Below are 13153 nucleotides of genomic sequence, written 5' to 3'. Positions count from 1 at the left end.
GAATGCAGTGAGAGTAGATCTAGGTGTATGAGTGAGTGGCTGGTAGGTGAATGAGTATAAATATGATAGTGTGGTTCATTGTTCTGGATGGGTACGCATCTGTGTGGAGAATGGATTGTGAGTGGATGCGAGAGAAGGTGTATGGGTCAATGAGTGCTGGGTGAATGAGTAGGAATGTGATAGTTTGTGTTTGAGTGTTCTGGGTGGGTGCGTTTCTGTGGGGAGACAGAGAGGGAGAGAGAGGGAGACAATGTGTGAGTGACTGGTGGGTTAATGGGTATGAATGTGATTGTGTCTGTGAATGTTATGGGTGGGTGCATGAATGTGAGAGGAGATGGGTGGGTGAAAGTGTTTTTGTGTCTGTCTCTCTCCCTGCGTGACTGAGGACCACTGGAGTATTTTTGACTTTGCATGTTTTACTGGTATTTTTGGGCAAAGCCAAGTTCATGTGTGTCCTTACCTGGATAGACTGGCAGTTTGTTACAGCCAATCTAGCCATTGCTTACTTTGGCATGACATTTATTACTTGGCATCCTTGATATTACTTCGCTAGACTGACGTTTTGGTGTAGTGACCTGTATATTTAGAATGGATTGTGTCCTCCAACGTATTCCTCATCTGACTTGTAATGTCCACCGCTGTACTGCTTTGGAATTCTTTTTCGGCAGAGGGCACCTTGCGTTGATGGCATCGGGTCGATGTCCCTCGAAGGCCTCTGTCGAGGGTGACGTCATCGGATGTTATAAGGAGCATGCACAGCACCCGTAGCCTCAGTTACATTTTTTCTGCAAATGTGTTTGCTTCGTAAAACTTGGCGTGCCTCGTGGTTACTGTTAAGTTACCAAATCATGTATTCTTTTTCTACCCTGCTGTTTGGCTTCAAGAAATGTCGGGACTGCAGCTCCAAGATGTCGATTACGGTTCCGCATAGAATTGGCCTGTGGTGCTTGGGCTAGGACCATGCAACGGATGACTGCTTGAAGTGCGAGTCGACTCCCACGGCCTTGCATGAACATAAGGGGAAATTGATGCTAGGAAGTGTGTCCCAGCCTTGTAAATCCAAGTCTGCTGGTATTTCGACCGACAAGTCGAGAGAGGAGACTCACTCGTCAGAAGTCCAAGCACTCCAGGTCCCGCAGTGGTTCGCGCCACTCGTCCTCTATGTCACCGCAGTCCAGGAAGTGACGTCACAGTTCGCCTTCCTCTTCGCCTCCTCGAAGAAGGTGACCTGCCCCACCTCCAGGTGAAGATATTTCAATCCCAAGGCACAGTTCTGTCCGTGTGTTCTGACGAAGCGGGCAAATAACGGTCTCGGCTGGATGCTTGCGCGCCTTCGGGCATGGGTGGATGGTGTGATAAACATTGGGAGCCTTCGAGGCATTGTTTGGACAAGGCATTGGGTGTACACCAGAGGGTTCTATGTGATTTCATCGCCGCACTTTTCATCGCAGGGTTTTTTGCCGCGATTTTTGTTTCTTTTTTTTTTTTTTGGGGGGTGGGTTAATCCCCCCGAACCCCCTTTCTTTTTTTCTTTTTTTTTACATCCCGAACGCCCAAACCCATTTTTTAAAAAATTAACCCCCCCCAAAAAATGCGATGGTTTTTTTTTTTACGAAAAAAAAATCATGGCAAAAAAACCCCGCAATGAAAAGTGCGGCGATGAAATGATGGTATACCCACCAGAGACGTGCCATGTCTAGGTCACAGCCTTCGTCGAAACCTGTGAAGTCCTAGAAGCCCTTGAAGGTGTCGATGCCATCAGTGCCATGCCCGTCGGGTGCGCCTGTCGAGTCTTTGCCCCCATTCAGGCCCTCGATGGCCGTCTGAGCCATCAATGCCATCTGGGCCCAGATACCTGTAACTGTGGACCCTCCAAGGAAGGCTACTTCTAAGTCTGTGAAGACTGTTACAGAGAAGAGGCGTACTCCTCTCCCAAGGAAGGACTTCTTTAAGTTTCTCCAGGACATTTGAGGATGAAGAAAGGTCAGAGGAGGATGTTGGGCCATTTGGTCTTCCATATGGGACTCTTGGTGTTCCGGAGTCTCATTTCTGATGAGTTGGATGGAGGATCTGTGTCAGTCCTTGCATGATGCCAGTGGCCTTACCACTTCCACAGAGATGGAATTTGGTCGGCTGGATCTGGGCGATCATGCCGACTCCTTAACGAAGATTGATGTTGAGGGTTGTGGAGTACCTGGGCTGGGCCAGGCCTCCGTTGCAGTTTGAACAAGATGATCTTACAGACATTCTGGATCAGGGACCGTCCACTGACCTGGTGTTGCCATTTCATATGGCATTGCAAAAGAGGGTGGCTGCTACTTGGAACATCCCGGAGAGTATTCAGGCGGTGAGCAAGTCGTTGACCAAGAAATACCGCTCATCCTGTAGCAACCCCAGCTACCTGTCCACACACCCCACTCTGGAGAGATTGGTGGTTCAGGCGGCTAGGGCCACCTTGAAGCAGGCAGCGTACCCTACCTCCCTCCTGATAGGGACGATAAGCGCATGCAAGGTGATTGGCACGCAAGGTATTTTCTGCTGGGAGTTTGGAGTTGAAGTCGGGCAACTCCACCTGTGCCTTAGCAAAGTTTTTTCACACTATGTGGAATTGCATCTCTTTAGCGGCTGAGCATATTCCCAAACAGGAAGAAGGGGATGGCTTTCTAGCTTTTGTGAAGGATTGCAAGGATGCCATGTGTGAATCCCTTCAGTCTGGGTTGGACACTGCGGATAGTGTCAGCAGGTCCTTGGCCATGACCACCGTGATCCGCAACCACGCAAATCTGCGGAAGTCGGGGTTTCCACCAGATGTGCAGGCTCGTCTTCTCAACATGCGCTTTTTTTAAAAAAAACATGTTTTAAACTCTATTTATTGTTCAACGGTGGTCTCAACAGTTACAGCAACATACCCCATCAAGAAACACAAGTCGATAGGCAAAAAAAACATTTACGTTCAACATTATGTGGACATTTCATCATCTGAAAGCAACTCACACGGATAGGCTCGGAAGGGGCCCCATATGTCTTTTGGTCGGCTTGCCCCCGTCAAAAGTCAAAACAAATTGTTCCTCGCATTCATTAATGTATGTAAGTTCGCGGAGGAAAGTGGTCACATTTGGTGGCACAGGCATCTTCCAGGCTTGCAGGGCACATTTCTTAGCCACAGCACATGCGATATTAAATAGCCTCCTGGTTTTCTCAGAGCACTTGCCAATGTCTACAAATAAATATTTCTGGGGGGTCAGCTGTGGGGGTATCTGTGTAATTTCAGTCAGTATTTCGGCCACCTCTCCCCAGAATCTCAGGAGAGCTGGACACTTCCAGTACATGTGAAAGGAGTCCGCATGTAGGGCTCCACACTTGGGGCATTCCCCTCCATGTTCCGCAGCAAATTTTGCCATCTTAGCTGGCGTGTAGTGTAACCTATTTAGGAGTTTAAATTGTATCAGACGTAATCCTGCATTCAATTAAACTTTTTTTGTGAGTGAACAATATCTGCTCCATTTGTCCTCTGGGATAGGCATTTGCAAGTCTGTCTCCCATTTGTCCTTGACCTGGTTCACCGAGGGGGTGTGGGCTTGTACTGCCCCATATAGTTTAGAAATGCCTAGCCCGGCCTTCATTGTGATGAGTTGTGTACAGGGGTGTTGAGGAGGTTCATCTGGGAACATTGGCCATCTTTTCTGAAATGCGGCCCTTACTTTGTAGTATTGTAGTATTTTGAGCGGCCCACCCCCATCGCTCTAGTAAAGTCTTCTCTGGTTGCAAATTTACCATCTATAAACATATCGCCCACCTTTATTTCCATGTGTGGATCCCAGGCTTCCTGAATACTCAGATCCGACATAGGGGGGATGCCCGGAAAATTCCACAAGGGGACCTCTGGGTTGTATGGTATTTCCAGCTTCAGTCGTTTAAATAATGCCCTCCAGGCCCTGACCGTGCAGCTAACCGGATCGTATTCACAGGTGTCTTTATGACGTGAATTAAATAGGACCGATTTAATGTCCGGTGGGAATATAGTTTGTGCTTCCACCCAGGTGTGTGGTGCAGCCCCAGGTTCCTCGTACCAATATTTTGCAAACTGTGCCTGTGCGACCAGGTAATAGAGCTCAAAGCCTGGAGCCGCTATGCCTCGGTGTCGTAGGGCTCTGTCATGTTCTCCCACCCGATTCTGGCCGCCTTCCCGTTCCATATAAAGGTTACTACCAGCGACCGTAGTCTCGAGAAAAAGTCTCTACCAGGCCATATGGGTATATTAACAAAAAAAATAGTAGTTTGGGGAGAGGTATCATTTTAAGTAGGGCTATCCTGCCGTACAGGGATATAGGGAGGTGTCCCCAGATCTGTAGCTTGGAGCCCAATGTTTGCAGCGCCTTCTCATGGTTGTCCGCATAGAGGGTTTGCCTGGTCCTAGACACTAACACCGCAAGATATCTAATATATTGGTCCGACCATTTAAGGCCGCAGGTGTTCGCAGGGCATATAGTGTGGGGTGTGAGCGGGAATATTTCCGATTTGGTTATATTGATGACGTATCCTGAGTAATCCGCAAAATCATGTATATCAGTCATAATGGGTACTATGTTTATTTCTGGCTCGCGGATGTAGAGTAACTTACAGTCTGCGTAAAGTGAGATTAGCTGGATAGAACCTTTCATGTTAATTCCCTTGTCCCTGTGTCTCAGCCGAACCGCAGCTGCCATAGGCTCAATAGTTAGGGCAAACAAGATGGGCGAGAAGGGACAACCCTGCCGAGTTCCCCTACCCAGTTGGAACATCTCAGAAATGGTTCTATTTGTGCAGACTTTGGCACCCGGAGCAGTATAGAGCAGCCTTACGAATCTGATAAACGCCGTCCCCACCCCAAACGCTTCCAAAATCGTGAAAAGGTAGACCCATGATACAGAATCAAACGCCTTTTCGGCGTCTAGGGCTACAGCTGCTGTGCTTCTGCCCGGGTCAATCTGTGCTATTATACTAAATAGTCTGCGTAGGTTCAGCGCGGTGGACCTCTGGGGAATGAAACCATTCTGATCGGGATGGACTAGAGTGGAGACCAGGGGCAACATTCGATTCGCCAGTACTTTAGCAAAAATCTTGGCATCAACATTGATGAGCGAAAGGGGCCTGTATGATGACATGTCGCTAGGTGGGCGCCAGGGTTTGGGGAGCACAGTGATGATGGCTTACCTCATCGTTGGGGGTAGTATGCCTCCCTCTAGAGCTTCCTCCCAGGTTTCCAACATTATGGGGATCAGTTCCGTGCGGAAATCCTTATAGAATTCAACCCCCAACCCGTCAGAGCCCGGTGCTTTGCCCGACGCTAGCCCCATGATTGAGGCAATCATTTCTTCCGCAGTGACCGGCTGATCTAGTGCCATTTTACTCTCGAGTGAAAGTTGTGGGAGCCCTAGCGATGCCAGATATGTTCTAATCTCAGTAGTCGTCTTCCTATCTTTGTTTGAATACAGCGTCTGGTAAAATTTGGCAAATTCTCTGTTTATCCCCTCTTCGCTCGTCAGTACCTCGCCATCAGCGTTTTGTATGCTAGTGATTGGGAATGGCTGCCTCTCATTTTTAATCAAGTTAGCCAATGTTGTGCCCACCTTATTGCTCTCAACATATCTGCGTGCTCTGGCAGTGGCTGCTGTATATTGTATTTCTCTAGCAGCCAGCTCATTAAAGGTTTGGATATGTTTTTTTAATCTCGGCCAGAACGGCCTTATCGTGTGTACCGCTATACGTCCCCTCAAGGCTGCTCAAGGTATTTTCTACCCCCTCTAGTACCCTCCTCACTCCCTTCAGGAGTCCAATGGATTTCGAGATAATTGCCCCCATAGCCCAGACCTTAAAGGTTTCCCATACTTTGGAGACTCGTGCCACCGACCCAACGTTATTCTTGAAAAAATTTGTTATTTCTTCCCGTAGGGTCTCCGCTACACCCGGGTCACCAAGTATCCCACCCTGCATGCGCCATCTTCTGGCAGGTCTAGGAGCATCTCCCAACCTGAGCTCCAGTGTAACAGGGGAATGGCCGGACAGTGTGCGGGACAGGATTTCGCAGCTGTGCAGTGTCTCGGAGAGGTTCTGGGATAAAAAGAAATAGTCTTTTCGCGATTCACTGTCGTGCACGGACGAGTAGTGGGTGTAGTGTCTAACGTCAGGGTGTAATGTGCGCCGTGCATCTATTAACGCCATTTGTGGAAGGAGTTGTCCCAGTGTTAGTGCCATTTTGGTCGGTGTCCTCGTTTTCGTACTGTATCTATCCATTACCGGGTTCAGGGCCATATTGAACCCCCACCCTCCCCATATTATGGAGGAAGCATCTTGTTTATTGATGTTCTCATATATGTTTAAATAAAAATCTGGATCATCGATGTTGGGACCATATGTATTAACCAGAGTGATTTGCTTACCCGCTAACTTCCCCCACACAAGAGCAAACCTCCCCATCGCATCCACCTTGTGCCCCTCCGCCCGGAACCCCAGTGAGGGATGAAAGAGAGTGATGACCCCCCGGGACTGGGACGAATAGCTCGTATAATATCGTGTCTTACCCCATTTGGGCATTATTTTTATAATTCATATTTACTGCGCCCATAGCGTGGGTCTCCTGTAACATCACGGTCTGAGGGCAATGTTTAGAAACATAGTTATTGACCTTCCTGGCCTTCATCGGGTTATTTAAACCTCTTACATTCCAGCACAGCAGTGGTATTTGCAGTCCCCCTGTGGTAACATTCCCATGTGTAATGACACTTGCCATACCATCATCCAATTCCAGTATTCACTCGGCGGGGGCAGCAACCACAACTGCGAGACCACTTAACCTTCAAACCAAACTGAACAACCAAGCAACTTATCCCCCTGCCCCCTTCCATCCACAGCTCAGCGCAGCCAACTGTTGCCTCGTACCCTGAACCCCCACCCGCATCATCTCCCCCAACTCGACGATGCAACCCATGAACACTCATAACTCGTCCGGTGGGCTTTCCTGTTGAGTTAGTGGACATTTCCAAAGGGGCAGCCACTGTCGACACTTGGCCGCCCACGCCGGAAGCCCCAGGCTCAGTAATTACGGAGATCAGTCCAGTCCAGTTGTGTCGACTTATATGAAGGACGGTGAGCAAGATACCATGGCGGGGATGGTGTGGTTTCATCGGTTTGTCAGATCTCTTCATTCTTCCCCAGGATTGGGTCTCGCATTTTGATCCACATTTCGGTCTCTAGGGGGCAACGGGATGGAGGACTCCACGTATGCCATAGCTTCAGCAGGGTTCTCAAAGAAATGGGCCCTCCCTCCGTGTTGGATTCTCATTTTTGCGGGGAACATTAATGCGTAAGGGACACCACGGAGCCGTAGCTGTCTTTTAACCATCTCATAGGACCTGCGCTGTGATTGTATGTTCGCAGAGAAATCCGGATAAATGTGGATTCTATTTTCCTCATATTGTAGCGTACCTTTTTCTCTGGACAGCCGGAGTATTGTATCCCTGTCGCAATAGTTGAGGAGCCGTGCTATGATGGTACGTGGTGGAGCGTCCGGCTTCGGAGGCGGTGCAAGGTTACGGTGAGCTCTTTCAACAAGGAAGTGGTCCAAAAGGGATCCTTACCCCAGCACAGACTTTAGCAGTTCCTCACTTGCCTTTCCATGGAGCCCCTGCCGAACGTCTCCGAAACCCCAAATATCCGAATGTTGTTTCTGCGGGACCTCGATTCGAGATCTTCGCACTTATTCATGGTTTTGTGCAGCTAGGTTTGAAGTAGGGCTATGTCGCGGCCATGTTGTGTGAGTACCCATGTTGTGGGGGGGGGCGGCACAAGCATCCGAAAGCCGAGACACGGACCCATTGGATCGCCTGGCAACAATGGTGCAGAATGGGTTCCTGGCTGTTAACGTCATAGTGGCTACAATTGGTTCCCTAAAAGCGAGAGTGGAAAAGGAAAGCTAGCGCATCATGGAGGCAGAGAACAGAATAAGCTCCCGTCCTCGGGTCGTTATTATTGAGCTCTCGCGACCCTCTCCCCGGATCACTCACCGCGCCAGCGGCACGAGCCGGGCCTCTGCTTCGATGGGGGAGTGTGTCGCTGCAAAGCCTTTGACCGGGTCTTGCCTTCCTGGTCCGACGCGATTGTGTCTTCACCCAGGCAGGGGGCAGCGTGTAGTGCGTTGCAGTCCCTCAGCCGCGCCTGGGTATGGACGCGTCACCCCTCCCCCACTCGGCCGGCTCGCGACTACAAGCACCGGGCTCACGTAGATGCCCTGTGGAGCCCTCGGGCGGCCGCGTTGCAGCCCAGCAGTAGCCGCAGCCTCACACCCGGATATCTCCGCTGTTCCGGGGCCGCCGTAGTCAGCGTTTTCAGGATTCCTTCCTTAGACCTTCCGCCACAGTATTTTATGGTCAACCGTCGACCAACTTGGAGCTGGAAGGATGAATTTGTTACAAGGATTTTGAACGAGCCGGAGCTCTCCACCTAGGCGGCCATCTTGAACGTGCGCAACAGCGCCCCCCCCTCCTCAACATGCTCTTTAACGGGTCGCATCAGTTTGGCAGCAAAGCTGACGAGAGCCTTGAGAGGTTTCAGACCTCCACAGCAGCTGCCAAATCTTTGGGAACAGCTGTTCGACAACCTCTGCCTTTTCGTCCTAGGAGACAGCAATGGAGGGGTTCCTTTCATACTACACCTCATTTGGAAGGGCGAGAGGGATGGCCAGTCGGAGGGGCCAACGTAGGTTTCCTCATGGTGGACGAGGTAGAGGTGCCAAGGCCGCTCAAGCAGCAGCCGCTTCCAGACCGCTCTGAGGCCTTGTCTCATTGTTCACCGGTAGGGGACAGGTTGTCGACACATCTAGAAGAGTGGTGAGTCATTACTTCAGATGCTTGGGCTCTGGAAAAAATAGCCCACGGCTACTGCCTTCCTTTTCTAAGACTGCCTCACGACAATCCACCAGGGAAGCACTTGTTGAGGGTTCCGGATCCGCTCCTTGTCATGAGATTTTGACCCTGCTAGAGAAAGGCGCTGTAGAACGAGTGCCTGTGGCGGAGAGGAACAAGGATTGGTATTCCCTGTATTTTCTTATTCCCAAGAAGGATGGAGGACTGAGACCCATCTTGGTCTTGTGATATTTGAACAAGTTCCTTAGGAAGGACAAGTTCAAGATGGTCACTCTTTCTCAGATCCTTCAGGCCCTCCAACTTCAGGATTGGTTGGTGTCATTGGACCTGCAGGATGCTTATTTCGAGGGGATTGTCCCCTCCGACGTATTCCACATCTTTGACAGTAATTACCACAGCTGTGCTGCTTTGGAAAACTTTTTTGGCATAGGCATCCTGCGTCGATGACGTCGATACGCTTCCTCAAGATCCTCTGTCGACGGTCAACGTCACCGGATGTTATATCTAGGACGCATGACGCCCGTACCCTCAGTTCCGTTTTTTCTGCAAACGTGTTCGGTTCGGAATCTCGGCGCACTCAAATCTTCTACTTCGTTTGTGAAAGTTGAGATCATGTCTTCGCCTTCTTCTACCCCGAAGTCGGGCTTCAAAAAGTGTCGGGACTGCGGTTCCAAAATGTCCATTATGGACCCGCACAACGTCTGCCTCTGGTGCCTCGGTGAAAGCCACGCCACCAACGACTGCGATGACTGCCAGTCCTTGACTTCGAAGGCCTTGCGGGAGCGGGAGAAGTTAACGGTAGGTAGGGTATCTAAAACCCGTAAGCCGAAATCTGCTGGACTTTCGACCGACGACTCGAGGGGCGACTCTCTGCATCAGCGTAAATCTAGGGGGTCTCAGAGTGGGTCCCGCCATTCCTCAGCCTCTTCTAGGCATTCTCAGAAGCGCCTTCCTCGTCCTTGTCGGAGGACTCTGCCAGACGGCGGGTAGCTTGTCCCACCAAGCATTCATCGCCGGCGGAATGGGACGCGTTCCGCACGGAGATGATGGCGATTTTCGAATTGCGGGGCACTGTTCCGTCCGCGCCTTCGAGAGAAGCCCGCAAGGAGCGAGCTATAGCCACCGCTCGCACGCCTTCAGGATCGGGCAGTCGGCGCGATCATCGGGAGCTGTCGATGTCCGATCTGACAAGGTTGATCGTCATAGCCGTGCCAGGTCCAGGTCCCGATCCTCTATGCCGTCGGAGCCTGTGAGGCCTTCTAAGAAGGCATCAGTGCCGTTGGCGCCAAGTCCGTCGAGGGACTCTCTCTCGAGGCTCCGGCTCCCAGGAAGTCGTCAACGCCATCGGTGCCGTGGCCGTCGAAGGCCACGCTCGGGGCTCCGGCCTCGAAGCCTTTGTCGAAGTCGTTGGCGCCTCGATTGACAGTGACGCCAATTCCATTGGCGCCCGCGACGCCTTTTGAGGAGGATTTACCAGAGGTGCCCCGGAGGGCTGTGGAAACTCTGAGGAAGGCCCTCAGTAAGTCAGTGAGGCATGTCTTTGAGCCCTTCTCTGCTCATCCCTCCAGGCTTGATTTATTCCAGCCTTTGGACTATATTTCAGAGGTGGAAGAAGGGTCGGATGAGGAGGGGGTTGTGCCTCCTGAGGTTCCTGATGACCTCTTGTCTGGTCACAGCCAAGTGGAAGACCTACGTCAGTCTTTACATGACGCCAGTGATCTGGACACCTGTCCGGAGGTTGAGTTTGAGAGGCCTGAGCCTGGTACACATGCTGAGTCCTTGTACAGGCGTCTCATGTCGAGGGTGACGGAGTACTTGGGGTGGTCTGCTCCACCTGTGGATTTTCTGCAGGATGACCTGACAGATATATTGGACCAAGGTCCACCTACTGACCCGGTGTGGCCATTTCATATGGCCTTACAAAGAAGGGTGGCGGCGGCTTGGACTGCTCCAGAGAGTCTCCCGGCAGTGAATAAGTCTCTTCCGAAAAGATACCGTCCAGCCAGTGGTGACCACTCCTACTTGTCTACGCACCCCACTCCGGAGAGTCTGGTGATGCAGGCGGCTACGGCCTAGCGAAGCAGGGTGCGCACCCTACCATCCCTCCTGATAGGGACGACAAGCACTTTGATGGTTGGGTGAAGAAAGTATTTTCATCTGGGGTTATGGCTTTAAAGGCAGCCAGCTCCGTTTGTGCCTTGGCAAGATTCACTCACACTCTGTGGAATTGTGTATCTTTGGTGGCTGAACATATTCCCGAAGGTGAGGAACGGGATGGTTTTCTAGCCCTCGTTCAGGATGGCAAGGACGCAATGTGTGAATCCGTTCAGTCGGGTCTGGACGTGGCAGACTGTATTAGCTGGTCCATGGCGGCGAGCACCGTGATGCGCAGGTTTGCGTGGTTGCGGAAGTCTGGGTTTTCTCCTGATGTACAGTCCCGGCTTCTCAACATGCCCTTTGATGGTGTCCATCTTTTTGGCAGCAAGGCTGATGAGAGCCTTGAGTGGTTGCAGACCTCCAAAGCTGCGGCAAAGTCGTTGAGCGCTGCAGTACGTCAACCTCCGCCTTTTTGTCCTAGGGGACAGCAATGGATGGGAGGTTCCTTTCGATACTACTCTTCCTTTGGTAGATCAAGCGGGGCTGCCAGTCAAAGTGGGCAACGTAGGCATACCAGAGGTGGAAAACCAGGTACTCGAGGTGCCACAGCCGCTCGGGCAGTTGCCTCTTTGCCCTCAGGCACTGCCGCAGCCGCTTCCGCTCAGTCATGAGGCCATGGCCAATGGTTCGCCAATTGGGGGAAGGCTGGTGCAGCATCTTGTAGAATGGCGTGCCATTACTTCAGATGTGTGGGTTCTGGAGATCATAGCCCATGGCTAGTGTCTTCCGTTCCGGCAGAGGCCTCACGACAATCCACCAGGGAAGCTCCTTTTGAAGCGTCTGGATACGTTCCTTGCGCAGGAAATCCTATCCCTGCTGGAGAAAGGCACCATAGAACTAGTGCTAGTAGCGGAGAGGAACGAGGGCTGGTATTCTCCATATTTTTTGATCCCGAAAAAAGACAGAGGAGGAAGGACAAGTTCAAGATGGTTACTCTTTCTCAAGTCCTCCAGGCCCTTCAACTTCAGGATTGGTTGGTGTCTCTCGACCTCAAGGATGTTTACTTTCATGTGCCGATTCATCCCAAGCACAGGAAGTATGTGAGGTTCGCGGTTGGAGACTCGCATTTTCAGTTTCGGGTGCTGTCGTTCGGATTGACCTCCACCCCGAGGGTCTTCACCAAGCTGATGGTGGTGGTGGCAGCGCATCTCAGGAAAGGGGGGATTCAAGTCTACCCCTACCTGGACGATTGGTTGATCAGGGCACGCTCTCCCGAGCAAGTCCTGGATCATCTGTACATTATCTGCCACTCCCTTCAGAAGCTGGGCTTCTCATTCTTAAGAAGTCTCATGTGACTCCTACCCAGCGGCTCCAGTACATCAGAGCAGTGCTCGACACATCCCTCGGGTGAGGTCTCATCACATTCTGCAGATGTTGGATAAGTTTCAACGTGCCCAGAGTTTTCCCGCGTTTGAGTTCTTGAGATTGCTCGGCCTCATGGCATCCTGCATTTTACTGGTGCCAGAGGCCTGGCTGCGGATGAGATCTCTGCAGTGGGTGGTCAAGATGCAGTGGTCACAGTTCTCTGGCAGGATGTTGGATCCTGTTCAGATTTTGCCCTCTGTCGCCCAGGACCTTCTGTGGTGGGCTGTCGAAGGAAATCTGTTGAAAGGGGCTCTGTTTTGGCAACCGTGGCCGGAGGTGACGATCATGACAGACGCATCCCTCATGGGTTGGGGAGCTCATGCCAACAAGCTGACAGCCAGCGGTCGTTGGTCTCCGTCGGAGTCCAGGCTCCACATCAATCTGTTAGAGCTGCGGGCTGTCAGGCTAGCCCTGAAGGCTTTTCTGTTATCTGTGCGGGGGAAGAATGTCCCGATTATGACGGACAATACAGTGGCCATGCACTACCTTAACAAAAAGGGGGGGCAGGTTCACTCCCACTGTGCAGGGAGGCGATGCAGCTCTGGTTCTGGGCCATCCAGCAGGAAATTTCAATCTCGGCAGTTCATCTGGCCGGAGACGAAAACGCGGCGGCAGATGCTCTGAGCAGGCAGAGCCCGGTCTCACACGGTTGGGAGCTGGCTCAGGAAGTTCTGTTGGAGATCTTCATCCTTTGGGGAACCCCACAAGTGGATTTCTTTGCCACCAGTGTC

General features: G+C 51.5%; 1 protein-coding gene across 7 annotated transcripts in view; it reads left to right on the top strand.

The window, feature by feature from the left end:
- The window catches only part of MYSM1 (Myb like, SWIRM and MPN domains 1), a 1148256-nt gene that overhangs the window by 390592 nt on the left and 744511 nt on the right, over positions 1–13153 (top strand). The gene's annotated exons all lie outside the window — the stretch shown is intronic.

This window comes from Ambystoma mexicanum, chromosome 1q (genome assembly GCF_040938575.1).
Source record: "Ambystoma mexicanum isolate Mex_15411 chromosome 1q, UKY_AmexF1_1, whole genome shotgun sequence".
NCBI classification, from domain to species: Eukaryota; Metazoa; Chordata; class Amphibia; order Caudata; family Ambystomatidae; genus Ambystoma; species Ambystoma mexicanum.
Note: the sequence above shows the minus strand (reverse complement) of the source record. Positions and strands in the feature narration are given on the sequence as shown.